The following is a 25534-nucleotide window of genomic DNA, read 5'->3' on the forward strand; positions in this document are numbered from 1 at the left end:
GGTGAAACGACACTAACCTACAGTTATAAGTGAGCTCTCCAAATCTCTTAGGGATATGGTTCACTTGACACGAGGAGGAAGGAATATTATATTCACCATCTTGAGTTACTTATAAAGTAATAAAGACGGAATATTTTTTTAAAAAATAAATATAATAACTAGAAAGCTCTTTTCCCTTCTTTCTCTTTTGTTGTGCATATTCATGCCTATCTCTTTCTCTCCCTTCAAGCAAGATATATCAAATATCTTGACATTTTTCTGGATCAAGTGCTTTTGACTGTCTGAAACTGTATTAGAAGTGTACATAAATGTAATTGCAAAGAGGGGAGCACTTGTTGGTAAACCATGAAATCTTTCTCCTGAATTTCAGTCAATATTGTAGTCAAGACAACCTGGCTGGTCTGGCATTACAAACTAAGAGGGAATGAAGGATGGAATATAAAAATGTCTAGGTGAATTCTTGTTCATGTTCAGCTTCCACTATACCACCAATTTTTGTACTTTGGACAATGTCTTGGACTTTATCGTAAAACTGAGAACTCACTCAATTTAGAGATCATATCTGTCAGCCTAACAAGTTAGTTGACCATATAGAAGAGGACCATGATATTCCCAAATATGAGAGCATCATCTAGTCTTCATAAATAACCTTGCTCTTTTTATATGAATGCAGCTGAAAATCTATATGTATTTATTTGGGAATAAATAAATAGTCAAGGATTCTGATACTGGACAGGGAATTGATTTCCAAGGTCCCTACCATTCCATGACTCATTAATTAAGAGGTAGCTATGAAAATGTTTGAACAGTTTTGTTTTTCTTTTACGGTGTGGGATACAGCATGCAAGAATGTTTTCTTCTCTAGACCTTGATAATGCAGTTTTCTTTGCCTGAAATGGAATTAAATGGGAGGGGGTTACTAAGACTAGCAGTACAAAAGTACTGCAGGTTTTATGAAGATGCTGAGGTAAAATAAATCTGCTTCCAACGTCGACTGCAGAACGCTGAAGAGTTCAGTTAAGGTCATAGAAAAAGGAATCTTCACATACAATACTTGTTAAATTGTAGGAAGAAGAAAATGGATTCTTCAATTTCAAACTAAGCAAATTCTAAAACTACATTGACCCCTGAAATGAGAAATCTTCTGTTCAACAAGTATCAATTAAAAAAACCCCCACCTCATACACTTTACTTGGATCCAGAAAGAGGCTTGGCTAGTCTGCTAACATGGCTTTTGTGATTTTATTAATCCAAGTACTGGGGGGGAAGTGTTTTGAGTGCAACTCATGACTCTTTCCATAGCTCTTGGAGGCTTGTATAAATATATATACAGGAATTTCCATCTCGGAACTGGAAAATTACAGAAGCATCCGCGACAGAAGTAACGGGCACACAAAACGGGCCCCAATGCCGACTCTTTTTTTTAAATGTGGGAAATTGTTCAATGATTAAGAGAGCGACCCCTGGCGGCCAGTCGCAACTCTTCGAGTACAGTACAGTAATTGAGCGGGCTTGTGACAGCGACTAGCCGCAAATCTTCCAGCGGCATTTATAGCATATCGGCGCCTTTAAGTGGGAGAATCCCGTCAGTTTGGCCATCTGGAAACATCAAAGTTATCCGCTGGTTGGACGGCGAGCGGTGGTCGCGGCATCAGCTCACGCCCGAGGTCCTTTGCTACTGAATTACCTGGGGCCAAATTGATCCGCTGCGCGCCTTCTCGTGCCAAATTCCTTGTGCAAGGAAGAAAAAAAAAAAACTGCAGAGGAGAGGCCCGGAGGGAGTTTCCCCCTCCCGTTTTATCCAATTAAGGCAGAGCAGAAATGGGCTGTGCGCTGACCCTGGCGAAGGGGCGCGGAAGGGGCTGGCAACTGCTCCTGCTGCAGATCTGGCTCCCTAAGAGGAGCTCCCTTCAGCTTCTGCCGCCTAAACCACTTCTTTGCTGCTTGGCAGTTTGAAGGGAGCCGGAGCAGGTAAACAAAAGCCAGACTTGTGCTCTGATCAAAGCAAACCAGGGGGCCAAAAAAAAAAAAAAAAAGGAGGACATTAGACCGCCGGAGGGAAGGCTGGAGAACACGAATGGTTTCTTTATAGCAGCTTCTGCAGACCGACTCGGCTCTGCTAGAGAGGAGAAAGTGAGAGCTTGCCTCCCTCGCTCGCTTCTCCAGCCTTTCGGGACCGACGCGGCAACTGCGAAGCGCGCTTCCTTCTCTTCCGCCCCTCATCTCCACCTCCGCCGCCGCACCATCGGAGAAGGGGAAGCGGGGGTAGCCGGGACTGGCGCTGCAGGGAGAGAAAGCCGAAGGCGCGCGTCCGGGGCAGGTCGAGCGAGAAACCCCGCTCGCCCTCCCTCGCTTTGGGCGCGCGTGCGCGTGCGGAGAGGGGGTTGGCGGGCGCGACAGCTCAGCCCCGCGTAAAGGATGGTTCGCTCGCCGCCGCCGCCGCTCGCTGGGACAGAGGGAGCTTGAGAGGGCAGGCGGAAAGGAGATGCAGCAATATCGCCGGCTGGGAATCTCTTGAGATGAGGCGGGCACCCGCCGCCGCCGCGTCTGAAACAGCTCCGGCTTTTTGAAGGTAGTTTATTTAAATAGGAAAGCAAGGCGTGATGGGGCGCAGCCCAAGTCCCCCTTGCCTAGGACGCGGGGGTGGTGGTGATGGTGGCGGCGGCGGCGGCGGGTGGCATCGGATCCGCTCTGCCTGGCTACCTGGAGTGCGCGCGGGGTGGCTTTTTTCTCGCTGGGTCTTAAGCTGAATTTCTAGGGAAGCGGGGGGAGGGAGGGAGCGATGTGATTTCCACATGTGCATCCCACACCTTGGATCGGTTACCGGACGTTAAGAGTACACCGCGGGAATGTACTTTCCCGCTGTGAAAACGCCGTTTCGGGATAGCCCAAAACAGTGACTCGAGTCTTAGCAGACCTTTCTGTGGCCTCAGCTTTGCTAGTTCAGAGCCCCCCTCGCCGGGTTCCCGATTGCCAAGGGAGAAGGTATCGTGTGTTAACCTTAAGGGATCTGCCCAATATAACGGGCTAATATAGCAAGATCTTTGGAAATGAGCACGATGCAGGCTATTTGTCCCTAGAAAATCTGAAACTACTCTTTTGCACCGGCATTCCACTAAAGAATAGAAAATAAGAGAATCTCCCCCCCCCCCGCCGCCACCCTTGCTTGAACCATGCTTTCAGCGTGATAGTGGGGCATGCAGTGAACTATAGGTAACTGTAGTTATGGCTCAGGGAAATGTGATGGTCTATATGTTGTGCTCCAAGGATTCATTTCTTGGTATCAGAGTTGTAAGAAGTGGCTCTAAGTACATCAGTGCACGGGGAAGACATAAGAATTATTGTCTGTCTTAGAACTCTGCCTTTGTTCTCCCAGTGCTGTGGAATGGTTCTGATTCCCAGTAGAAGTTTTTGGTTGGCCTTGTGATATAGAAGAAAAGAGTGGCACAGTGTTGGGTGGGGGGATATTGAAATATATGGGTTTCTTCTCCAGCCTGCAAGGGTGGTAAAAGTTCTAGCTTTGTCCAGAGCTAGAATAGAAGGTCTTGAGGATGTTGCTTTCATTGAGGCTCTATAATACTACTTCTGATTTCCAGAGATAATTAGACCAACAACTGGAGTCAGAATTCCAAACTCCAATTTCTTATCCTCTATTTAAGGTTCTTTATCTGCTGACTTGGGGATTTCCCCATGTTAATTTCCAAATTGTCCTAAGAGTTTTCCCAGTTTAATTTGGAAGAAACAGAAGGAAGAAAAATCTACACTTTTCAACAACCCTTTGGTAGAAACAAGCTTTTGTATGGATGAGATACACCCTTATTTTTTTGGATCTGGAAAAGCATTAAAGATTTCACTGGATCGGCAGCATCTCTGTGCTCCTAAATGATAGGACACACTCAAAGGAAAGATTTTTAGTCCAGATGATTTAATTTATATGGAGCAACAAGTAAAGTTGTTGTTTCAGTTGAAATGGACAATTTTTTTTAAAGAACTAGTGTCTGTTATATGGCATTGGATTAACCTAAACAATATCTGCTATTTAGAAGAGAGCCTGACCCTTCCCCAGAGAGTGAGGCCATGTCACTGATTAAGATTGTGCCATCTGTAATCTCTCCCCATCTAAAAGCTGGGTTTCATCTTGCAAAGAGAGGATTTAGAGAAGACCTGAAACTGAGCAGGCTTCAAGAGAATGAAAATGCTCTTATTCATTTCTTTCCCCTCTAGCACAGCATGTTTTCAGACTTTGCTGGATAGTTCTAGCTACAGAAAGAAAAGAAAAAATATTTTGACAGTGGGGGTATTTCCCTACAAATGTACACTTTCTAATCTATTTCCATTCATAATAGCAGTTCTACTTTAATCTATTATGTGCAGATCAAAATGTTCATGATGCTCTTGTAAAGTAATTCTATAAAGTAAGGACCAAAATGCAATATAGACATATGTTGATTGTTACAATGACTCCTGAAAAGATTGTTAGGGCAACGACTGATTTTAAAAACTCTAGAGTTTTTAATGGACTATTTTTTTTAATAAACTTTGGAGTAGTGTAAAAATATCTTATTCATAGCTGAGATAAAACAAATTCCACAGTTCTGTTTAGTTTTCAAGATTTTGTTCCATGAACACAAATGCCAAGATGTCCTGAGGGGGAGGTGGAATAAATATGATTTCTTATTGATATTTTATTTTGGATTTTAAAGGTTGCTAGACAGTGAAATCACTTTAAAGGTGAAAGGGCAGAAACATTGGAAAAATACAGGCTTTTACTTGAAGTCATACTAACCCAGGCAGATGCCAAGTACATATTTCTGGGAAGAACATTCCACAACCTGAAGAGGAACGTTTCTTCTTGAGAACTGCTCTGCCATGTTCAGCAGGGATAGTCAGAAAAAGTCCTCTGAAGATCTCAAAATCCAGGTAGGAAGGTATGACAAGGCACAGCCTGTTCCTCTTTCCAAACTAGGACCAAATAAAAAGAGCTAGTTGGATTAAACCTGCAAATATGATGGAGCCAATGATAAGTACTGATGCGATAGGTTCATTTTTCCCCATCCAACTGGTAAATCTGCCACCATGTTTTGAATATTCTGCCTGTTTTTGTTTTCACTATATAAGAAATCCCATGTTCAATGCATTGCTGTAGTTTATGTGTAAATGAAAGCATATTTGTTAGGTACCTCTGACAGGTAAAAAGGTTAGAAAGTGTATTCATCTTTAATGCTCAGGCTGTGAAACAACCTTTTTCTCAATATTCTAGAACAGTGGTTCTCAACCTGTGGGTCGGGACCCCATTTGGGGTCGAATGACCATTTCATGGGGGTCGCCAAACAAAGCTGTCCGCCATTTCCCCCCCTTTTCTTTGGCCACGCCCCTGGTACCCAGTGATGTATAAGTGGTTGGGGGTCATCACAACATGGGGAACTGTATTATGGGGTCGTGGCATTAGAAAGGTTGAGAACCACTGTTCTAGAAAGAAGATCCTTAATTCAAAGCAGCCTATTGACCACAATTGAAAATAATTGTGAGACCTTTTGAACAAGCACTTAACTGAATGCTGTGTTGTGTTGTCAAGGGTAAATTGAGGAAAAATCAGAAGCTGTAGAAGACAGACTGAGAATGAGAAAAAGATGGTAAAGGTTGATGGTTAAGTTAATAGATTTATTTATATTCTTAAGGCCTGTAGAACTGTGAATAAAAGTCTCTCCCATGGAGGAATTGCTAGCTTTTAGTACAGCAGTGATTTCATTACTATAAATCAAAGAAGGTCCCTGTGGCCCTTCGGATGTTGTTGAATTGCAGTTTCAAGCAGCCCCAAATAGCATGGCCAATGATGAGGGATTCTTGGAGGTATACAGTAAATGCTTGTTTTAAATGCAGTCTACCTACTACAAAAGATTTAGTATTGGGTGCATTCCAAGTGTTGCACATCCTGAACAAAATTTCCTATGTTTAGAGGTCTACTAGCCCTACTAACAGAATAAAAAGTTGGAAGGGACCTTGGAAGTCTTTTAGTCCAACCCCTTGCTGAAGCAGGAAGCTCTATACTATTTCATACAAATGGCTGTCCAATCTCTTCTATCCAGTGTTGGAGCACCCACAACTTCTGGAGACAAGCCGTTCCACTGATTAATTGTTCTAACTGTCAGGAAACTTTTCCTTAGTTCTAGGTTGCTTCTCTCCTTGATTAGTTTCCATCCGTTGCTTCCTGTCCTACCTTCAGGCGCTTTGGAGAATAGCTTGACTTCCTCTTCTTTGTGGCAGCCCCTGAGATATTGGAACATAGCTATAATGTCCCCCCTCGTCCTTCTCTTCATTAAACTAGACATACTAGATGTTACAAAGCATGCAAAAGTTCTCCCTCATAATAAAATGGGTTATACTTGCAGAAGGCAATTGCGAAAGTGAGAGTTAATATGTTCCTCACCTGTAATTTTGTCATTCTGATGGTTTTTTTTTTCTTTGCCATTATATAACTTTTCCTCACAGCCAACCTGGCTTTTGTCTCTAGAACTCAACTCAGGAAGGGGGAAAAAAAAAAGCCCCAGGCAAGGAAAGATGGGGTGAATAAAAGGAGAGAAGTTGCTGTCCTTGCAGATTTGTCTGTGACTTCTGTACATTTACGTATGTAAGATGCACACTTACCAAAAATGATTTTTAAACAAATTATCTTAGTTTGGGTCATAATTTTTTGAGGAAAATTAGCAACTAAATTAAAAAAATTGTCTGTATTAGATAGTAAAATGCAAAACTGAGACCTTACTTGGTAAAATATTGAAAATATTTCTTCTATTCACTGATCGCAAACTTGCATGATCATTTATTGAAATTTAAAATGACACTTTTCAAAGATGTACACTTTGATTATCTTTACACTTTATATGATTGTTTTTAAAAGCTACATTTTAGACAGTGAAGATGAATGTGTTTTAAGTTGAGCTAACTCCTTTGCTTCAGATTTCAAATGAAGATAGTTCCTTTCTTTGATTCATCATCGCTAACTTTCTTCTACTAAAAATGTCCATGAAATATAATAATTAAATTGTTCTGAGCTTAGAACAAAACCAAATCTTTAAAATATTTCATTGGAAAATGCTGAAGTCTCTTATCCTGATGTAATAAACCTTGAAACATCTCCAGTGTTCTATGTGAAATTAAACTAAAATATTTTGAATCTTAGGGAATAAAGAAAACTTGAATTAAATCCTTTGTTTTTCATAATGGGATCATAAAGTGGTTGAAGTAGTATTTTTTGCTAATTCTATCTTACCAAACCTTGACCAATAAGATAATTTTTTAAAAACTCTCCTTGTTGTGAGATGGGCGGCAAATACATTTAATAAATAAATAAAAATAAATAAAACCATGAAATGTTTAAAATTTGCATTACAAGCAATTGAAGCAATAGATATTTGCAACCTAACATGCTGAATAAACAACCACAGAAATGAGCCCTATGAAGAAACAAACATTAGCAATAGGTTCCCCTCAATTCAATCCAGCCTGTGAATACAACAAAAATGAAATTATCTGTCTCAACAAACAAACAAAAATGCACAATTGCTTTTAGTCTTGGAACTGTGCTTAATTGGCTCTTTCCCATATTCTATGTGTCCTGTGCTCAACTAGCTCTAGCCAATGCTGTGAAGAATTGTAATTCATACCTGCTATCTTACTAGTTTGAAAAAGAAACTGATTATAGATAATTGGAACTCTTAAAATATTGTCCCTATGATCAGGGATGAGTGTTTGATTTCAAGTTTAAGGCAAAATCTTGAAATATATGTGCATTGTTCCATCCTAAGAATATTCACAACAGTTCTTTTGGTCATGACTACCAAGGATCAGATCCAGAAAAGACTGGAACTGTTTATAATCATTTGTATATTGATTCAAGGGTTAAGTCATATGAAATAGCTGGCTCATAGGCTGAAATATTTTGAAACAATTCCAGTAATAGTAACAATGATATACTAACGGTTGTGGATTGGACAGAATGTTAATGTCAAGTAGATTGCGTGATTTGCATAAAAAAATATTTGCCTCTCCAATCCTACCAACAAAAGGGGTTTCATAGTAGATTCTGAGGATACAAGCATACTTATAGCATAACTCCTGTAAGAGAATATGAAGCATAAATATTCAACTTTTGGGAATATTCTCAGCATGGAACAGTGCACATATATTTCAATGTTTTGTCTTGAATTCAAATCAGACACCCCATGCTCATATCTGAGTCTATGCAGTGTGAGTAGCTATACAAATTTAATTCATCTTCATGTATCTACCAGGCAGATAGAAATGTTATTTTAAGGAGACATGTTGGAATAACAAAGTTAATTAATTACCTTAAAATAGACTTTTTATAAGGTGGATTTTGACTTAAAAAATAATATGTAATGCTGACGGCCTTTATGTTGCTTGTTCTATGAGTGAGGGCTTAAATGATTCTGCTGAGAGTTGAACATTTTACTAAAGACAATTTAAGTGATCTGTATGATATATCAAAAAATTATTAGGAGGATTGAAATTGGCTTTACTATTTTTATTACATGTTTTATCTGAGCTTTAAATGTGTATACTCTGAATATTCAGTCACAGACTCTTTCTCTTCTTAGGACATACTCGGTTGTTACTGAAAAATTTGCTGATTCTTGGATTTGGCTGTTAAATGCTACTATTTAACTGCTCAGAAAAGTGACTTTGATATCACTGATGTAACAGTACAAAGTCTTTCATATAGGAGACAATCTGGTAAACCCAGAGATGTTTGAGTTATCGTTAACCTAAGGATTTCTCAATAACCTCTGGTCTTTTTCCTCTTGTGTGGTAACAGTGCTTCCAGCCATTCAGTATTATTCTGCTCTCACACTCTTATGGATATGAGAAAAATAAAACCATGTCAGAGCCTAACTCTTGCCATTATGACTTGCTGTATTCCATACCTGCAGGGCAGCAGCATTTCATTTCAAGAAACAAAGTTAATCAGTCAAATGGTTGAAGCAGCCAGAAAAGCTATAGTTTGTTCACTTCTAGCTGAATTTGTGTTTTACAAAGTAACAGTCTTACATCTGTGGCTGTAAAAGAAGCACTTATTAGAAGGAAATGTTTTTCCATGAGGTAATTCATAAAGAAACATAAAGTTTTGTCTCACTACACCCAATAGCTTTACCATTCAACACTCCTGATTTTAAGACCACTTGCATAGATGCACAAAATATTATCATTTCTCCCTCAGGTTATGTGCATGCTTGTGAAAACCAGGCTAGTGTAGGATAAATGACATAAGATCAAATAGAACTCTCTTAAAACTAGTTGGCCATTCTAGCCAATGCATGTTAAAATTTATAAGCATAAATTTGCTAACCAACCGTCTTATGTTTGTAGGTGTAATAAAAGCATCCATAAGGAGGGGGAAAACTTTGTGGAAAAAAAGTAAGAGAAATTAAAGAGGGAGACTGTTTAGTTAGACAGAAATTTTTTTCAGTGCCTCTCTCCTTATGACTTCTGAGGTGAGGCTCAAACATGTCGAAACCATTGAGTCTAGCTTTGAAGGCAACAGCTTCTTAGCAATGAGAGAAATATTCTTTGAGTAGGATTTTGAGCTAATGTTATTTATCATCAATTAACAGTACCTCATAAATACAGAGAGGAGCAGTTTCAATCAACAGTTTATATAGATATGACTTAAGTTTCCACTGGTTTCTGTTGCCATCCTGATAAGAGAGAATTGGGTACATTTTAATAATGAATAATGTAGGGTAGCATGATTTAATCCTGGATCTTTTGGGGATTCTGCTATTGGTATAATAATCCCATTTATGGCAGCACCAGCATTTAGTAAATATTTTCTGTTTAACGTTTTGTCATCTAAGGCTATGCAAACCTTTAGCAAATCATAGTACAGAAAGAATTATACATTCTAGTTACATATGGTCAATAGGTGGGCAACATCAGTAAAAGATGATTGGGCTCTTAGTTCAAATTCTAGCACTAGACAGATGCTTATGGAATCAATTCAGAATTGTCAAAACAAAGCCTCTACTGAAATACTGAAGCTGATTCCTCTGGTTTAATTTGGGCTGTGTCCAGTTCACATATGCTTAGCAAGAGGTTCACAAGCAATACAATCATTCTATTTAGATTCATGTTTGTTTGCAAAGTAATCCCCCTCCTTTCCCCCTTCAGCATCTATACTGCTTTGAAACGATGCCCCTAAAATTATCTTTCATAAAGTTTTATATGATTTGATTTTAAGCTCAACCCAATGCAAATAATAGAACTAGATATGTTTAAATCTATTCAGGTATGATGGCTCACTATCTACATATTTTCTCTTGTACCGTGAGGAAGTTGCTTCTGTCCAGATATTGGAAAAGATCTAATAATAATAATAAAGTTGGAAGGGATCTTGGAGGTCATCGAGTCCAACCCCCTGCTCAGGCAGGAAACCCTACACCATTTCGGACAAATGGCTGTCCAGTCCCTTCTTAAAAACTTCCAGTGTTGGAGCATTCACCGCTGCTGGAGGCAGGTTTCATGACTTTTAGATAAACAGGCTGAGAATTTTGGCAGGGGCAGTCCCAGTATCTCTTGGGGATGGCTGAAGTTCAGCTCATGTAATTTTACTACCAGAATAAATGCTAGAGCAAACAGAATGAGATCTTATATCTTATAGATGTGTATGAATGGGGACTGATTGAAATTAGGTGTTGCTTTGTAATCTAAATGTTCTGAGACTGATTGTTGTTTCATGTTAAGTCCTGTCAGTCACTCAGTGCTACAAACAGGCAATATTGTAGGTTAGGGCTTTTCAACCGGTGGTACACGTACCACTACCGGTGGTACTTTAGCACCTGGCAGGTGGTACATGACCCCTAAAGGGAGAGTTGTGCCGCACAGACCTGGAGGAGATCAGCTGGAACTGCAGGGCTCAGCAGAAGCCCCAAGATCAGGACGTGTGGCTGCATGCTGATTGGAGCTTCTGGCACTCCCAGAAGAGAAAAGGAGGAAGAGGAGGCGGAGAGAGGAGACACTATAAAAGGAGCAGGTTTTGGCAGGAGAGAAAAAAAAACACATGGAGAAAGAGAGAGAAGAGAAGAGGCTTTTTTAGCGAAGCAGTGAAGAGAGAGCGAGCGAGCGGCCTTTGTGAGCAAAGGGTGAGTGAAAGAGCAAGTGAGGGGCTTTTGTAAGCAATGTGTGAATGAATGGAGCAAGAGAGAAGCTTTTGCGAACAACATGTGAGAGCAAGCTAGAGGCTTTTGCTAGCAAAAGGTGAAGGGGGGTTGTGAGCAAAGGTTGAGAGAAAAAGACAAAAGTGAGGGGGAGAAGGGAAAAAGAAAAGAAAAGGCATTGACTTCTGAGTTCCACTGTTGCAGTAGGAAGGAAGCATTAACATTGAACCTCAACTTTTTACTTTTCCATAATATTATAAATATTAGCCATTTCTATGACGACAAATGAATATAACCAGTAAAGCCCAAAGTCCCCTCCTTTTTAAGCATCAAGTTTTTGACACCTTGCTAAGCACTGGTGGTGCTTGAATATTGTCATGTCCTAAAAGTGGTACAATCTGAGAAAAGGTTGAAAAGCCCTGTTATAGGGAATAGTACTAATAGTAGGGAAATGTTGGATGTTGATAATTCTGAAAACCAGAGCATCATACATGAATATTATTGGGGTTGTTTTGGAAATCATTGGCAAAAAGACTATAGTATTGATTTGCTTCTCCAGTATGTGGCAAAGCTGAATTAGATAACAAAAGAGACATGCTTAATTATCAGGCTTAGCTAGCTAGTAAATTTAAAATAATAGAGTATAGCCTTGTGAAAGAGTAATGGGTCTCATTGAGAAACTGCTGAGATTTAGTAAATTGTTCTCTGTTGATGGCTTAGTTCTGGAATAAGATTTTGTACAATGTAGAAGTATGCTAAAATCTTCTCCTCCATTAAAAATATTCTGATTTAAATTCACAACTAAAAGGATGTGACATACACTATTTCATAAGTCTGAAAATATATGCTATTCTCCTATTTTGTAACTGAAAATTCAGTATACCAAGAGATAATGGTATGGCTACATTATATCTGTGTGAAGTGTAAAGTTGACTTTTAAGTGTGCTTATATTTGGATAAGTTGAGTATGTAAAAAATTATTGGTAGCTTGGCTGAATGAAACTCATCTCTCAGCCTGGTAGGGAATTACTTGGCATGCTGCCATATAATTCCCAAATGCTGCAATAGCTCTGATGTCATCTGAAGGAATTTGAATTGGTATTATGGACAAAAGTTGAGCCATGTGCTTTTATCTTATGCTCTGCGTTACATCATATGGAATATCCATGTCAGCTTGTAGAGAGAAAGGGACCTCTTCCAGTCTCATTTCTTGAATATCCTAAATCTGCTAGACTCTAGAGCATTTACTGTTGACAATAATGTTTAGAGCTGGCCCCAAATCCTGAGTCACAGTATTGTTTCCATGGAAACAGACTTGTTCGTTATGATGCATTTTAGGGATAGTGAAAATATAGTACAGATGCTGCTAGGGATTGGACCTCTGCCAGAATCATATTGGCAAGAGGGATGCAAGATTTCATAATGCTGGGTGAGGGGCTCATACTTTGTCTTCTACCACTGCAACAAGCAGTATGGTGTAAAAACATGCCTCTTGGTTGTAAGAGTAATATACCCATGTTTGTATGAAAGCTAAGCCATAAAATTTACAGGCACATTTCCTAATCATACAGCCTGTTCTTACAACATTCTTACCTGTTGCTGTGATAGCTGTACTTTCTATTCTTCAGCATGGTTGCCAGAAAACCAAGAACCAGAATAAGATGTTGAGACATATTATTGCATATGCAAGACTGTAATGGACAAAATGAACAATGAAGCTACTGACCTGGCATTATGAATGCCAGCTTATTTGGATTATTACTATATTAAATCCATCAAGCTAATCTCACGGTCATAAATGAAATCTAAACTCTGAAACTCAGGTTGCTGAGTAACAGTGTTCAAATTAATAAACATAAGGGAAAATTGAAGAGATGAGAGAGAGAGAGAGAGAGAGAGGGAGGGAGGGAGGGAGGGAGGGATTTTTTCATAGCTACGAGCCCAATTTAAAGAGCTGAACTTAGATAGCAATGAGGAGCATCTGAGACAACACTGATATAGGAGTTCTACCATTCTTAGACTGATTCCAGAATATTAGAAGTCTCTAATCCACTGAGCAAAATTAACTGTGTTTAGCTTTGATTTTCTTCAGCAAGTCGTTCCTGAATAGCCCTGCTTGATGCAACAATCTGTTTACATAGCTGAGCGATCCTTCAGTTCTCTATCTCTGATCTAAGACCTTAGGTAACAATATTTCCAAGGATTGGGTGGTAGGGAGGAGGGAGCACTCTGTTGGGTACAGACAATATGGTGGGGACACTGTTGTTGGCTCCTCCTGTTTTCCCTTCTCCTCTGAAACAAGAGTGTGATTGCGAGTCAGCAGGTATCAAGTCTTTGCTGACATAATCCCAAATGAGGGACTCTCTGCAGGCATCAAAAAAATAAAATTGGAAGTCAAGTGAAAAGCCATGTGTTAATAATTATGCCCACATCTTTTTTTTGACTCTTTCCCACTGTGTTCCATACATAGAAACTTGAAATATCTTTCCCAGTAGGGATGCAGCCAGCATGGGCAAGAAAGAAGAAATCAGTTCAGATCTACCCAGAAAGCAAGGTTAAATCAAAAAATTAAGATGGAAAATTACAAAGTTAATCTGAAGTAGGGATCGGGGTGGATTAAAATAAACATGCAAAACTGTCAGAAGCATGTTGCTTTCATGTGGGTTGAATCTCAGGCCTTTGTGTGAAAAAACTTATGTTGTTTCCCTGAGGTTAAGTGAATAGTTATGAAGGTTTGAGGGCAGAACACTTCACTGCCTCCCCCATTCATGCCAGCCTCTCAGGAAGCTTGCTGGGATATTTTCGTTCCCTTTTCCATTCAGTTAGAGTGGACAGAGTCCAGCTTTCAAGGTGGCAGAGAATGTTATAACAATCTTGTTTCATATTCACCAAATGGGAAGCCCCGCTGGTGTTCCCCATGTTTTTTACTTTGTTGCTTTTACACACCTTGAAAAGATCCCCATGGTACATGCAAAGTGCACAGTGGAAGCAATGGAGAGATGAGTATTGCTTTTAACTGCTTACTTATTTTTTACTGCTTGCTTTTTTTCCCTCCAAGCTAACAAAAGATACTAGAAGTTTGTTTTATTTCTTTATTTATTACGTTTATATGCTGCCCATCTCACTTCAAGTGACTGGGTGGCTTATATGAAGTTCTCCCCTAGTTTTGATAATTTTCCTTCTACTAACCCTGAACAGTGTTAAAATAAATAATAGCATTGTGTTATAGGTGCCAAGAAGAGTTTTATTCTCCTACAACCCCTTTTCTGTGTGTCTTTGGGTCATTGTTGAGTATTGGTGACTGCCTGGACAAGTCCCTGCAGTTTTGTTTTTGTTTTTTTGATGTGGTTTGTCAGATAGGAGAGACTAATTGGCCTAAATAGTTGGCTTTTTGCCTAAAGCAGAACAAACTCAAAATTTCCCAGTTTCTAGTTCAGTGTCACCCATTCTTTTTTCTCCATAAACTTACTTTCATACACTAGCTCTGAAACATGAGATATATTGTGGTTTACAGGATCTGGGAAATCTGTGGTGCTGAGGAGTCCGGATTATTTACAACAGTGTTACCCAAATTGTGAAGTGCAGACAAAGTCCAGGAGAGATATGAAGAACCTTTTACCTCAACATTTCTTGCTTTTATGGAAAAATAAAAATAGTGTCATTGCATTGTTTTTACTGTTCACTTGTGTTCATTTTGATATTTGGACATTAGGGGAGATGTGTTTAAGATTATACTGAAGGGGGGGGTGATAGAAGAATGTTTAAGAACCCCTAATTTAGGCTAAGTGTCAGCTAAATTAGGTTCAACCTGGGATCCTTTCTGTCAGCTGGAATTGTAGATTTCAGAGGGCATACTGGTTAGAAATTTTGGAACGGCACTCCCAACACTTTGGGACGGTGCTATGTTGGGGAAGTTGATATAGATATATAAAGTTGAAGAATATGTTTGGTTAGACCAGGGCTTTTCATCCTTTTCACCCATTGTACCATTTTTAGGATATGGCAACATCCGAGTACCACCAGTCGCCTAGCAAGGTGTCAAAAACTTGATGACCCAAAAAAAAGGGAAAAGGTGATGAAGTACAGGTAGCCCTCAACTTACAACAGTTCACTTAGTGACTGTTCGAAGTTGCAATGGCACTGAAAAAAGTGCCCCCCAAGCCACACCCCAGCAAGACACCTGCCTGCCCGCCTGGCCGCGCTCTTTCTCCTGTCTGAGGTTTTCATTGTTGTGAGCATTTCTGCTGAGGATTGGCAGTGGGGGTGGGATGGGGTGGTGTTTGGTTTTTATTCCCTCTGTCTTCTGGGTGGTTGCAGCAGGTTTTGGTCACTTCACATGACCCTGGGACACTGTGACCGTCATAAATATGAATCAGTTGCCAAGCATCTGAATGTAAATCACAAGACCCTGGAGATGCTGCAACGTTCCAGCTGATCGGTGCTTCTTCAGGGCTCAGCAGAAGCACCAGGATCAGCGCCTAACTCCAGCTGGAGCCTGGCGCTGATCCTGGCACTTCCGCTGAGCCCTGACAGCCCTGCAGCTCCAGCCATCTCTCATTCAGGCTTGTGTGGTGCTGCCATCGGTTCAGCTCATTCGCCTCTCCCTCTACCACTTTTCTAGGATGGTCGTGTACCACCTGCCAGGTGCCAATGTACCACAGGTGGTACCCCTACCACTGGTTGAAAAGCCCTGGGTTAGACTACCCTGGCAATCTTCTCTTGCTCTTCATATAGAAGTTTAATGTTAGGCTCTGATTCTAATGCCAGGAACATTGTTAGTGCAGCTGCCTTGCAGAAATGTTGTATGAAAAGACAAGAGGACTTAATACAGAAAATAAGTACACTGCCATGCTCTAAGAACAGTAGTGGAATGTGGTAGTTTTCTTTACCACATTGTCTGGAAGTTATTAGGAGGGCATGACCCATAAATACTGAGTCTCATAAAGGTGTGGAAAAATATCCTGACTATCACTTACTTTGTGGAGCCATGGTGTGGTACCAAGCTAGCCTAAGCGAGACCAGCTTGAATTTCCTTGGCATTTCCAAACAGTTTCTTGGGCCAAGCAGTGTTCAAAAATATGGCTATCCTTGGCCTAGCATGTGTGGAAGATAAGCCAACTGCTTCTGCTGTAATTATCTGTACAATTTCAAAAGTAAAAGTGCTTGCGTTTTCCTCTGAGAAGCACTGTTGGAGAAGCAAACAAAAGTCATTCTGAAGTGAATACTCATGTATATGAATGGGGAGAAGAGAAGAAGTCTTCCCTGTTTTTATGCTGCCAAAGTGTGTGGGGGACTATACAGTAGAGCCCATATTTGCCATGACAAAAATAGAAGTGAAGGAAGCTGTAGTCTAGCACCTTCACAAAGCACCAAGTGGGAGAAGGTTGTAATAGAAAAAAAAAAAACACCTAACATGTTAAGATGCTTTGTATAGGATTTTAAAAAAAATATTTGTGTATATTAGCCATGAATGCTTTTGTATAACTAAAATAAAAATAGAGTCTTGGAAGAGGGGGCAGAGGTCTTTTTTTTCCTTCACTCATTCCCCTCATATCATTTCCCCTAATTAAAACAGCCTACCTACCCCAAGGCTATTTGCTTCACACAACAAAATCTCCCCATGCTGTTATAACCTGGATACTTTAGAGCAGTTCCGTGAGGCAATAGATTCAGGCTTCTTTCAATATGCTTGATCATAATCCCACCCCTCATTATTATTATTACCCTCCCCCCAGAAAAAAGGAATAAAACAACCAAATTAGCCATATACTTTTTCTCTCTTTCCCTTGTGTTTTGCTGTGACGGAAATGTTGCAAATGTTGTCTATTTCAGTAATTAGTATGAGTCTTGATCACTAAACTGTTAAGAGCCAGAAAATTATTTTCTAGAAAATTGTTTACTTTTATCCTGATTTTCTCTTGAATTCAGGTCACCCATACTATTGAGCCAAAAAGGAAAATAAAGGAATAGAACAGTAGCTTTAAACATTGTAATTTTAAACATGGGAATGCCCTAATTTCCAATGGGGCTGCAGCACTATTTTCACTGATAATGGAGGAGAAATTTCTGTACGCATACGGTTTGCTCTTTTAGTCTATGTATTGAAATAGAAGATTTCAAGAATTATAGACATCAGATACATCAGAAAGTGCAGTGTTGATAAGCAGAAATAAGAAATGTGGATTATAAACTGGATTGTAAACTGACAGTGAAGCTTGTTGGTAAAAGAAAGATTTAGAAAACATATTTGTCATCTGTCTCAACTTCTAGAGGATGAGGATTCATTTTTCATTGTCATTACATTCTTGCCACTATCAATCCAAAGGAAAATTCCAAATATTTTAGAAGACAGGAAAAGAGTACCACAAGAGGGCAAAAGAGAGCGCTCTGCTGAAAAGCTGGAGTACACATGAAAAACTAGATTGTCCACAAATAATTCATTTTTTGGTGAATCTTTATTCTTTTTTTATATATGAGTTTTTTATTTGTTTTTTCCACACATACAATAGTAATTTTTCAACCAATGTGCTGTCTGAGTTTACATGCTAATACATATTTAATTCCTAATCCTTTCTTCTTTCCTCCAGCCAATGGTAAAATAAATTCCAGGTTTGATAATAGTCTGTTTCTTCTTTTTCCTTCAGTCTCACAGTCAATCTGTCCATCTCTATACATTCTAGTATTTTTTTTTAATTATTTCTTCATCTGATGGTATTCCTTCATTTTTCCAGTGTTGCACAAATATAATTCTTGCCGCTGTTGTGACATGCAAAGTCAAGTATAAGCTTTGTTTACTAGTCTATTCTGGCATTATACCTAATAAAAAAGTTCAGGTTTAAAATCAACATGTTCTCCTAACATCTGTTCTAGCCAAGTATGTATCTTTTTCCAATACTTCTTTACTTTATCACATGTCCACCAACATGATAATACGTGCTTGACTTATGTTTACATTTCCAACAACTATCTGACATATTTTTAAACATGTTTGCTAAACTTGCTGGTGGCAAGTGCCATCTATAAAACATTTTGTATAAGTTTTCTTTATAGGAAGTTGACATTGTCAGTTTATAGTTTCTTTCCCATAAATTTTGCCATTTTTCTAATTCTATATTATAACCAAAATTTTTTGCCCATCTTATCATTGTTTCTTTGACTTGTTCACTTTCCATTTCTAAAGTTAATACAAATGATACATTTTCTTAATTAATTTTTCATCTAAAGTCAACAATGTCTTATCAAACAGTTTGTTCCTTATAAAATCAATACATTTTAACATCTCTATCATATCTAGTTTGCATTTTTAAATGTGTCCACCATGTTATGTTGATACCCTGATTTTCCATTTCTTGTTTAGATTTTAAGTTTCCTTCAGAGTTTAGAATATCTCCATATGTCCAGATTTTTTCAAAGTCCACTAAATTTGGGTGTACAAATGCTTCCATTGTTGACAAGACAACCACCCTGGAATTTTAAAATATATTTCAATTTTTATTTTTTCCCATGTTGTTAACAGTGTGTTTCTTATATAATGATTTTGGAAATATTTATGCCACCCCAATTGTAAATCATGCCCCTCCAAATATAACAACCTTTTGTTTTTAAGAATTATCCATTCTTTTACCCATGTTAATACAGATGCTTGATAATATAGAAACCACTCCGGTAGGCCAAATAGTCCATTTTCCTTGGCATCTTGTAACAATTTCCACTTAATTCTAGCTTTCTTTCCTTGCCAAATAGATTTCAAAATTAGTGAGTTCAAATCTTCAAAAATATTTCTCCAATTTTATAGGTGTTGTTTGAAACAGAAATAAGATTTTCGGTAGTAAATTCATTTTCACTGTGGCAATTCTTCCTAATATTGACAGTTGCAAGTTTTTCCATTTTTCCAAATTCATTTTTATTTGAGTCAATAATTTTGTGTAATTATCTTCTTTTATCATTGAACATCTTGCCGTTAACTGTATCCCCAGATATTTAACCTTTTTAACTATCTGCAATTCTCTCTTTTTTGATATTTGGGTTTTTTTCTTATCTGTAAGGTTTTTAACTATTACTTTAGTTTTTTCTCTATTTATTTTCAGTCCTGCCATTTCTCCATACTGTTCTATCTTTCCCAATAGTTTAGGAATCATTTCCATAGGTTCTTGTAAAATAAACACCAAATCATCAGCAAATGCTTGTAATTTATATATTTCACCTTTTATTTCTAATCCTTTAATTTCTATATCTTGTCTAATATTTCTATTCAAAACTTCCAAAGTGAAAATAAATAACAGCGGAGATAGTGGACATCCTTGCCTTGTGCCTTTTCTTATCTCAAAGTTCTCTGTATAGTCTCCATTCACAATCACTTTTTCTGTTTGTTTATTGTATATCATTTTTATCATATTTATACAATTCTGTCCAAAGTTCATTATTTGTAATTGTTAAATCATAAATTGCCAGGAAACATTAAAAACTTTTGGGCATCCAGAAATACTAATGCCATTTGTTTTCCTGGATGCAATTCAACCTTTTCACTCATTGTACCACTTTTAGGATATGGCAATATCCGAGTACCACCAGTTGCCTAGCAAGGTGTCAAAAACTTGATGACCCCCCCCAAAAAAAAGAAAGAAAAAAAAGAAAAGAAAAAAGTGATAAAGTACAGGTAGTTCGCTTAGTGACTGTTCAAAGTTACAATGGCACTGAAAAAGTGCCCTACCAAGCGAAAGCCGAGCAAGACACCTGCCTGCCCACCTGGTGGCGCTCTTCCTCCTGTCTGAGGTTTTCATTGTTGTGAGCATTTCTGTTGAGGATTGGCAGCGGGGGTGGGGTGGGGGGTGTTTGGTTTTTATTCCCCCCCGTCTGTGGGTTACAGCAGGTTTTGTTCACTTCACATGACCCTGGGACACTGTGACCGTCATAAATATGAATCAGTTGCCAAGCATCTGAATGTAAATCACAAGACCCTGGAGATGCTGCAACATTCCAGCTGATTGGCACTTCTTCTGGGCTCAGCACAAGTGCCAGCCAGGATCAGTGCTGCTTTTCAGCTGATTGGTGCTTCTTCAGGACTCAGCAGAAGCACCAGGATCAGCACCAAGCTCCAGCTGGAGCCTGGCATTGATCTTGGAGCTTCCACTGAGCCCTGACAGCCCTGAAGAAGGGGGATTCTACTCCATTCTGTTGGTGGTTCCCAAGACCTCGGGGGGGGGGGATGGAGAGTGATTCTAGACCTCAAGGGTCTAAACTATTACATCACTTACAAAAAGTTCAAGATGCAATCACTCCAGTCCATCCTGGGGGGCATCAGACAAGGAGACTTCCTGGTGTCAGTAGACCTCACAGAAGCGTATCTCCACATCCCTATCCATCCAGATCACCGACAGTTACTCAGATTCTGTTACAGGGGCAGTCATTTCCAGTACAAGGCCTTTCCCTTCAGCCTTTCCTCGGCACCCAGGGTGTTCACCAAGATCCTGGCCATAATAGCCGCCCACTTGAGGAAGGTACCAATGCGACATCCTTCCAGGCAGCTCAGTCAGACCTGAAACTCACCATTCAGGTCCTCCAACAGTATGGTTTCTCAGTCAATTTTCAAAAAAGCCAGACAGTTCCCTCTTCCAGGCTTCTGCACCTGGGAGCCGTCATAGACACCACAAACTGCATGGTCTATCTCTCCCAGGAATGATTGGTCAGCATCAGGGATTTGGCTCATCGGGTGTAAAGGGACTGTACCATCCCACTGGTTTTACTCTCCCAGCTCCTGGGAAAGATGGTCTCCTGCATAGCCATAGTCCCCTGGGCCAGGCTCCACTTGCGGGACCTCCAATGGTTCCTCCTACCATTTCAGCGGGCGAATGCCAGCGCATCCAACTGTCAGGTTAGGCTCCTGGTTCACATTCTCAGGTCTCTGCGCTGGTGGTTCTCACAAGCGGTGACCAAGGGATCATCCTTCAAGGAACCAGACCGCATCACCATTATGGCAGATGCCAGTCTATTCGGTTGGGGAGCCCATCTACAGTCTCAGTTTGCGCAGGGCTGCTGGTCCCGTGCAGACTTGAGATACAACATCAATTGGCTGGAGCTCAGGGCCATCCATTTAGCTCTTTGCCAATTCAGGCACTGGATCAGGGGCCATCATGTTCTGATCCCTACGGACAATGTGGCATCCAAGGCACATGTCAATCATCAGGGGGGCACCAGGTCCAGGTCCCTTATGTCCGAGGCATGGCTCCTGGGTTCCTGGGCAGAGTCCAACCTGACCTCTCTCAGGGCCGAACACATCTCGGGGGTCGAGAACCAGCAGGCAGACTTTTTGAGTCTCTCTACGGTGGACCCCTCGGAATGGGAGTTGCATCCGGATCTGTTCTCTGAGATTTCCCACAGGTTCGGCCATCTGATCCTCGACCTGTTTGTGTTGGCAACCAATGCCCAACTCCCCAGGTACTTCTCCCGCTATTTTCTTCCAGGGGTGGAGGGGACGGACGCCTTGCAGACCCCATGGCCACAAGGTCTCCTTTATGCCTTCCCTTCCCTTCCACTCATACCAGCGACCATCCACAAGCTACTCCAGGAGCAGGCGGAAGTGATCCTCGTGGCCCCATATTGGCCACAGAGGCCCTGGTTTGCTGACCTGATGAATCTTTCCTGGTCTCCTCCGTGGAAGATTCCTCCACATCGCGTGTCCTTACACCAGGGGATCCTCCAACACCCAGATTCTCAATGGTTACAGTTGACCGTCTGGTGCTTGAGCACAGCATCATGACATAAGAATTATTTCCGCCCTGTGCAATTACCATGATTCAGGCCTCTCGTCACTCAGCGACCAATCACATTTATGATTCTACTTGGAAAAAATTTTGCCATTGGAGTAGAAGGCGACAACTGGATGTCTACAAATTGACCATCCCGCAGATCGTAGATTATCTTCTGGATGGTCTGGACAGAGGCCTGGCCCCCGGGATTATTCACAGACAGGTGGTGGCCCTGTCAACATTACTCACTTGTGCGGGTTCAGTCCTTTTAGCTCATCATCTTAGGACACATGCCTTCATCAAGGGTGTGTGCAACACCAGGCCTCCCATGGTACACAGGTACCCCTCCTGGGAATTGCCTCACATGCTTCGCGCTCTAACAAAACCACCCTTTGAGCCCATAGCTACTATTCTGTTGTGGAACTTGTCTTTTAAGGTTGCGTTCTTAATCACCATCATGTCAGCCAGACGTATCTCTGAGCTGGCTGCTCTCTCAGTCAGGAATGACCTTTGTATCTTCCACAGTGACTGGGTGGTCCTTCGTCTGGACCCCGCTTTCGTGCCCAAGGTCAACTTGCTCTTCCATAGGGCACAGGATGTCATTTTGCCAAATTTTTGTCCCAATCCTTTCCATGACTTGGAGCGGCAATGGCACACACTGGATGTCCGCAGGGCACTGCGGCGTTACATAAAATGCACGGAGTCTTTTCATAGATCTGAGGCTCTATTTATTTCCTTCAGTCTGGCTTCTCTGGGACAGAAGGTGTCCGCTGGCACTATTGGCAGGTGGATCAGGGCCTGTATCGTGGAGGTGTACCAGTCCTCTTCCCTGCCAGCTCCAAGTCATCTTACTGCCCATTCCACTTGCAGCGCTGCGACCTCTGCAGCATGGGCCACTCAGGTGTCCATTGAGGAGATTTGCAAGGCTGCGACATGGTCCTCGCCCTCCCCGTTCGTATGCCATTACAGGATTGACCGCTTTGCTTTCGCAGACGCCTCCTTTGTGGAATGTGCATGTGTAACCCGGCTGTTGGAATTTCAAATCCAGGTCATAAGTAGCTCTGGGAAGGAAATTTATACTTTCGTATAGTTACTAAGTGATCAGTCGTAAGTCAAAGACTACCTGTACTTTGTAGCAACATCTGTTCTTTTACTTTCAATGTCTTATGCAAGGACAAAAAAGTTTGATTCTCATACATTTTTTGGAGTTAAAACTTTCATGATCATTCCTGATAAATGAAAACATTGCTGTTTTGAATCAACCTCTGGGCACATTCAAAGCAGTCCTGCCTTGCCTTCTATAACTGATATGGAGATGACTTAGCCTTCCCCCTTCTTGATTCCTCTCTAGGCAAGTAATCAATCTACAACACAGTCTCCTCTTGGGAGAAATCACCAAGAACTTAGGCCTTTCCTAAGTTAGGCATTTTAATATGCTAAAGCCACAGAAGCTTTGAAATGGAATACTAACATATTTGTAGCTACTGTAATCATGAAACTGCATTGTATGTGTAGTTATGTTGTTGGCTGCAGAAATCTCTTCATTTTGTTGCCTGCCAGCTGCTGCTCTTGTTCTCCCATTGAGCTTTAATGGGCAATAAGGAGACATGAGATTTGTGTGTGCGTCAGTACACCAATGAAGCAAACTGTTTTGGGTGTTTAAGCAATGCTCAGAGCAACTATTAAAGATGAAAGGTTGTGCAATGTGCCTTTTAAAAATGGATGGAGGGAAACTTCTTCACAATAAATGGGAGAGAAAATAGCAAACTACTGGTCAAGCAGAATAACCTCAGATTCTTGTTTGAAAAAGGGGCATATTTAAAAAAATATCTGGGTAAATTAATCTGGGATTTACTTGGCATTTTATGCTCAATCTCTAAAACTGAACAACCCATCTCTCTAAGGCTAAGCTTTACCTGCTGCTACATAAACAGACGTTTCTCACTGTAACTGTAAAAACACAATATCCTTTTAAAAGTAATGTGTATAATTCCGTACCACTTATTAAAAATTGTCTATTAAGTCCATTTCAAGTGTTTATGTGATTGATAATCTGTGGTCATCAGTCATTAAAAGTGAGCAGAAATACTCCATTTAATACCAAATGCCAGATCTGGATATGTGAGTTTGCAAACATGTATTTTATTGTGCCCGTTTATTTTCAAAAGTTTTTTTTCTAAAAGATTTTGCAGTCAGAATGCTGAGGAAGAGGGTTGCTAGACCAATGAATGAAAACATAGTTTCATATTGTGGGGCTGCTGTTGGAATTTCTCACTTTGCTTATAGTATAAGTAAAAATTTTGTCAGGAGAAACAAGGAAGTTTAAATTTCTTGTGATGCAGAGAAATTGTATGATTGTGTTTTTGTGTAAAATGGGAAATACGGAAGCTGCCTTATTAATCTTAAAGAGCAAAGTGATATGCAAGAAGAAAAAAGTAAACAAATCCCTTTTCTGGATTTTAACTCTAGTCTGTTGTTTTCCTTCCCCAAGTGTAAATAAATAGCAAGTAGCAACTTTGAGTTTGTCTTCACTCATGTATATTTTGGTCCTGAGGGAATACAAGACAGAGAGCCCTGATGAAATCTCTGATACTGTTTAATATTATGCCAGATTCCATTTCTGATAGAAAGATCCATCAGTGTGATGTCATGAACTGAATACTGGACTTGAACAGACTGACTGTGAAGTCAGTCGTTTCGCTTTTAGCTTTATCTATCCTACATATATTGCTGAATATGGGGTATATCAAAGAGGTTATCCTAATAGTTTTGGAAAAATAGTAGGCTAAAATTATATGATGAAGAATGTCAGGTTGCCTCATATGTGTTGTAAGAGTATGTCCAGTTATGCCCTTCTTCAGTATAATCTACCCTGGAACTTTACAGGACATGTCTAAAATATTATAAGTGTTTTATATCAGCTGGAAGAGATTCTGGGCTTATATAGTATTTTCCTTGTGCCAAGAAGATACTTCTCCCCGAGTGCTTACATGGCTCATTCTGGGACAGAGTAAAAGTGCCAGCATAGTCTGTTCAGCCAAATCCCATAGCCAAAATGCAGCAACATCTGTTTTCAGCTTCTGTCTTTCATTTGCATGCAGAGTCCAAAGGTATTGAATGAGAATATTATCAAAATACTCTTTACTCCTGTTGACATCGTTAGTCTAAGTTAGAAGTAATTTGTTGTAGGAATTAATTTAAACAGATTTTCTTACTCCTGTCACATATGTTTTTGGCCACAGCCTCCAGTGTAGGAAATATTTATGAGTGCTGTGTTGATTTATAGAATCATGAAGATACTTTGGAGATTATCTAGTCCAACCCCCTGCCAAGTGCAAGAATCCTCATATGATTCCCAACAAATGGCTGTCCAATCTTTGCTTGAAAACCTCCAGTGATCCGTAACACCAAGAGACAGGCTGTTCCATTGCTTCATAGCACTCACAGTCAGGAATTACCGTACTCCTTTTTTCAAGAACTTTACTTAAAAAGACCCACACCAGCACAAACAAAATTCACTTTACTAAACAAATGCTAATTAACAATATAGCAAACCGGTATGCAAAGATGTTACACTGCCTGCAGGATGATCCCTTCATTCCCTTGTTTCCAGCA

The 25534-nt window shown here is 40.1% G+C and overlaps 1 protein-coding gene across 4 annotated transcripts in view; it reads left to right on the forward strand.

Annotated features, from left to right (window-relative positions):
• Nucleotides 1-1811: 1811 nt before the first annotated feature.
• Nucleotides 1812-25534, forward strand: part of CHST1 (carbohydrate sulfotransferase 1) — a 42038-nt gene continuing 18315 nt past the window's right edge. For 2 of the 4 annotated variants that reach the window (XM_039358777.1, XM_039358795.1), the window contains exon 1: nt 1812-1971. The gene's annotated coding sequence lies outside the window, so the exon portion shown is untranslated. Of the gene's footprint in view, nt 1972-2000; nt 2573-25534 lie in introns of those variants that run through there. The other 2 variants (XM_039358768.1, XM_039358786.1) reach the window with 1 other exon arrangement.

Source organism: Crotalus tigris, unplaced genomic scaffold (assembly GCF_016545835.1).
Source record: "Crotalus tigris isolate CLP2741 ecotype Arizona unplaced genomic scaffold, ASM1654583v1 scf7180000017576.4783729, whole genome shotgun sequence".
NCBI classification, from domain to species: domain Eukaryota; kingdom Metazoa; phylum Chordata; class Lepidosauria; order Squamata; family Viperidae; genus Crotalus; species Crotalus tigris.